Raw genomic sequence first — 5,598 nt, 5'->3', positions numbered from 1 at the left:
GAAGAAGAAGAGACAGACCTAAAAGTCTACTTATGAAAATGTTCGAGACCCTTAAAGAGGAAACAAGAAAAACTCTTAAAGAAATAGAAGAAAAAAACAAACAATTCAAGAAATAAGTAATTCTCTTAAAGAATCTAAAGAAAACCAAGATAAAACAACCAAACAAGTGAAGGAAGCACTCGAAACAGTTCAAGGCATGAAAGCTAAAACAGAAACAATAAAGAAAACACAGAATGAGGGGATGCTGGAAATAGGCTGGATAAACGATCAGGAACTAGGGATATGAGTATGACAAATAGAATACAAGAGATGGAATAGAGAATCTCAGTCATTGAAGACTCGCTAGAGGATATACAGTCATCGACCAAAGAAAATCTCAAGTCCAACAAATCCCTAACACAAAATATTCAGGAAATATGGGACACCGTGAAAAGACCAAACCTAAGAATAATAGGTATAGAAGAAGGTGAATAAATTCAGCTCATAGGTATAGAAAACATATTCAACAAAATCATAGAAGAAAACTTCCCCAACCTACAGAAGGACAAGCCTATGAAAGTACAAGAAGCTTACAGAACACCAAATAGACTGGACCACAAAAAGAAGTCCCCTCCCCACATAATAATCAAAACACCAAACTTCCAGAATAAAGAGAAAATATTAAGAGCATCAAAGGAAAACGGCCAAGTAACATATAAAGGCAGACCTATCAGAATCACACCAGATCATAGCAAACCTCCACAGATACAAAAAAAAAAAAACTGACATAATCCCCTGTATCTTATCAGACCACCATGCTTTAAAGTTAGAATTCAACAGCAATATAAATTACAAAAAAACCTGAAAACTCATGGAAATTGAATAACAACAAATTGCACCATTCCTGGGTCGAGGAAAAAAAAACACAAATGGCAATCTATGCTGGAGAGGATGTGGAGGAAAAGGAACACTTCTCCATTGCTGGTGGGAGTGCAGTAAGACCACTTTGGAAATCAGTATGGCCATTGCTCAGGAAAATGGGAATCAGTCTATCTCAAGATCCAGAAATTCCTATCTTAGGCATATACCCAAAGAATGCACATTCATACAACAAGGACATGTATATGTTCAACTATGTTCATAGCAGCCTTGTTTGTAATAGCCAGAACCTAGAAGCAACCTAGATGCCCCTCAACTGAAGAATGGATTGAGAAAATGTGGTATATTTACATAATGAAGTACTACTCAGAGGGAAAAAAGCAATGGAATCTTGAAATTCACAGGCAAATGGATGGAACTAGAAGAAACCATCCTGAGTGATGTAACCCAGTCACAAAAAGACAAACATGGTGGTCTGTACCAAAATATGGCAGAGGTTGGGTTCAAGTCAATGTTGTTCATTTGTCTCAGTAACATTTGCCAGTCACCCATTGCAGAAACTGTTATCATTAAATTGGTTACTGATGAAAATGTTTCAGATAATTGGCCATTGACAGCAGTACTTTTTCCGACTGGAACGTGGGCCAGCCCAGTCCCAAGAGCTGTCAGCTGCCTAAGAAATCATGGCATTAGCACAGCCCATAAGGCAAGACAGATTACAAGAGAAGACTTTGCCACATTCTATTATATACTATGTATGGATGAAAACAATCTAAGAGATTTGAATAGAAAAAGTAATCAAGTTAAAAACTGCAAAGCTAAAATTTAGCTACTTGGGAGCTATGATCCACAGAAAGAACTCATTATTGAAGACCCCTATTATGGCAATGATTCTGACTTCAAAGTGGTATACCAGCAATACCTCAGGTGCTGTCAGGCTTTCCTGGAGAAGACACGCTAGATGGTCCTACCCACCACCATTGAGTAACTCACTCACCAGAGCCATGCCCAAGGGTGGTGGCAGTCCTCAGCCCCATGCCCTACCTGTTTTTTTCAGTTGACTTACTGCCTACCTTTAAAATAATTGTAGGTGGAAATTAGGTATGTGTTCAGAAGGATAAAAATATCTGAGTAAGACAATTTGTCAATTCTTAGACAAATTGAACCTCTCACTTTGCCCTAATTACAAAATAGTGAACCAAGAAAATACGGAACAAAGTAGAACACAATGAAGTAAGAATGACCTACAAGATCCGGGTCAGCTTCTGACCTCAGCTAGCCTGGGTGGTCTGGTCTAACTAGAGTGTGTGCATGGCCAGCACCCAGGGGTGCCATTTGCTTGCCTTATACCTCTGTCCTAGACTCTTAAGACAATAACTCCATCCATATCAGCCTTCCATTTAACATTGGGAGAGTTTAAACTAAAACACACTGAGGGCATTTAAATATTTGAAAGAGAGGAAACTGGATGCGATGATGCAGGCGGGCAATTCCAACAGGCTATCCTGGACCATACAGTGAAGATGGGAGCAACAGATTGATAAAATTCACATTTTTACTCTTGGTTTTTGTCTAGTATTTTTGAGCTTTGTTCCTATTTGAGCCACTTTACCTCTTAAAAAAAAACAAAAGAAGAAAAGGTGTGCTTAAATAGTGGAATATTTATAGTGTTCTTTCATCAACATTTTAAAGTTACAGGCAAGCATATGTAATTTAAGTGCATTTTCAGAAGGTGACTTCACATTATTTTGTCAGAAAAGAATTCGAGTTAAACTGGAACGTTAACAAATATAACTGAAATTGAAAAAAAGACAAACATGGTATATACTCACTCATATATGACTTTTAGACATAGAGCAAAGGATTACCAGCCTACAATCCTCTTCACCAAAGGAACTAGGAAACAAGAAGGACTCTAAGAGAAAAGTACACGGACCCCAGGGAATGGGAAGGGGAAAGATCTCCTGAGCTAGTTGGGAGCATGAGGGTAGGGGACAGGGGGCTGCCAGAATGAGAAGGGGGGGGGGAGAAGAGGAAATGGAGGAGCAGAAAGGTTGAGTCAGGGGAAGAATAGAGGAGAGCAGGATGAGAGATACCATAACATAGGGAGCCATTGTAGGTCCGAGGAGAGATCTGGCACTAGGGAGATTTCCAGAGATCTACAAGGATGACACCAACTGACAATCTAGGCAATTGTGGAGAGGCTACCCTAAATGCCCTTCCCCTATAATGAGACTGATGACTGCTTTTTATGCCATCCTAGAGCCCTCATCCAGTGGCTGATGGAAGCAGAGGCAGACACCCACAGCTGTACACTGAACTGATCTCTGGAACCCAGTTGCAGAGAGAGAAGAATTAAGATCAAAGGGATTGGGACCAGGGTGGTGAAACCCACAGAAACACCAGACTGCTGTCTGGGAGGCCAGCATGGGACTGATCTAGACCCCTGAATGTAGATGTCAATGAGGAGGCCTGGGCACCATATGGGGGCCCTGGTAGTGGGTCAGTATTTTTTCCTGATTTAAGAAGGGACTTTGAGAGCCCATCCCACGTGAAGTGATGCTCTCTCAGGCTGGACACATGGTGGAGAGCCTACACCTGGCCCAGGATGATGTGGTGGACTTTGGGAAGCCCCTCTGGAGGGCCCTTCTCTCCCTGCAGAGTGGAGGTGGGAGGGTTTGGAGGCTGATGGGGATTGGAGGGAGGGGAGGAAGTGGGGATTGACATGTGAAGCTATATAAATAAAATAATAATAGAAACGAATAAGAAAAAAATTCCTACAAGTTTTCCTCTGACCTTGAAAACCATGCCAACACACACACACACACACACACACACACACACACACACACACACACACTCACACACACTCACACTCGCATGCACATACAAAATAAATCAAAACCTATATTTTTAAACATATTATAGCAGAACCCCATGCCTGAAATATCTTATTACTTTTTAAAACACTGTCATTGTGTGTGTGTGTGTGTGTGTGTGTGTGTGTGTGTGTGTGTGTGTGTGTACATGCCATGATGTATATTTGGAGGTCAGAGGACACTTTTGGGAATCAGTTTTCTCCTTCCACAATGTAGGTCTCTGAGATTAAACCCTGCTCATAAGACTTGGCAGCATGTGCTACTATTTTCTGAGCCAACCAACTGGCTCCAGTTGGTAGTATCTTTAGTAGTAATTCCAAACTGAAATACCAAGGTACTAAGAAATACCAGATCTCAAGGGCATGTGACAATAGAGAACACAGACTCATACTCTGTGCTGACTGTCCATCATTTAGTGGTAGAGAACCATCTGATTCATTATTATGGTAACACTGAATCCAAGGCTAATCCAGGGGTGGTGAGTGGAATGCTGTTTTTCAGCACAGGAGAATAAAGAGACTATGGTAACATGAGCGCTGGCTTCTGGTGTCACTACCCAGAGGTGCTCACATTGATTTGCTTATGTGGTTATTTATTTATATTTTTATAGTCACCCCTGTTTTCCAAAGTGTATTGGCTAGCTATTGCTCTGTCACAAGATGCCTGTTCATGTGGGGTTTGCATTTCACTGCATGGACATCCATGCATTCTGAGGTCAAACTAAAGGCTTTTGCATACTTTTTCATTGAACAAAGCCCAATGTCTATATAGATGCTTCCTTAACTCTTTAAAGAATTAATATAGGTTCTATCACAAAGTCCTAGGCATACTACATACTAGTGTTGAAATTTCAACTGTAAATATACATGATAGGGGGTAAGTTTGTCACACTCAATTTTGCAATGATATGCACATTTTCCTTTTCCCATTACTAATGTGTGTGGTTTACATGAGCATATATATGCAGGATTCTGTATGTACATGGAACCACATATGTCTTGGTGTGTATACATATGGAGGTCCAAGGCTGATTTCAAGAATCATCATCAGGGGTTTTTCCAGCTATTTCACTGAGGCAGGGTCTCTAATTTAAACATAGAGACCACTGATATGTCGAATCTTACTAGCCAGATTAGCAGTCAATGTTATAAACACAATTATGTATATAATCATTTCACAGAGAACAGTGTGTACATTGGCCTTTACAAAGCAGCTCTCCACCCTGCCTTCTGTTTGTCTCTTATGAAATAGGGTCTGAAATGCAGAGCACTTGCCTTCCTTATCCATCTTCTTTATTAAGAAAAGCATCTTAAACTCTAAAGTTTTACTTCTGTTATCAAAGAAAGAAGAGAGATATTGGCCAGAATTTTTTACCTATGTATGCTTGAGTCTACACATGCCATGATGAATTCTATAGATGATTCTCTGATTATGTCTGGAATTTTTAATCTTCTTGGGCATCCAGATCCCATTAAAGGGACTATATTATGTCAGTTTTTCTAGGATACTAGACTGTTCATTACACAACTTGCCAGACCATAAAGTGTAACTTTATGTGTAAAGAAAACCACTCATGTAGCCTGAAGCAAAGTTCATAGCTCATAATAGATACATGACTTCTCTCTGGCCTTTTTCTTTTATTTGGATCAGTCTTAAAGACACAATTGGGTGTGGACATTTACACCAACTGCACAGCCCTAGAGGGGCAAGGTAACAAAGGTCATACCCCGACTCTTCTTTAAAAGTCAGTATTTCCTTCTTTTTTTCTGTAAAGCAGTCAAACAGACTCCTTAGATAGAAATCAGTTTGTGGCCAACATCTCTTCTTTCTCTGATAACAGAAGTAAAACTTTAATGTTTAA

At 40.0% G+C, this 5,598-nt stretch overlaps 1 pseudogene; it reads left to right on the top strand.

Annotated features, from left to right (window-relative positions):
* The first annotated feature begins 1,345 nt into the window (after positions 1-1,345).
* On the top strand, positions 1,346-1,819 carry LOC100768494 (annotated as a pseudogene).
* The last annotated feature ends 3,779 nt before the right edge of the window (positions 1,820-5,598 follow it).

Source organism: Cricetulus griseus, chromosome 8 (genome assembly GCF_003668045.3).
Source record: "Cricetulus griseus strain 17A/GY chromosome 8, alternate assembly CriGri-PICRH-1.0, whole genome shotgun sequence".
NCBI classification, from domain to species: Eukaryota; Metazoa; Chordata; class Mammalia; order Rodentia; family Cricetidae; genus Cricetulus; species Cricetulus griseus.
This window is presented reverse-complemented; position numbering and strand designations above follow the sequence as displayed.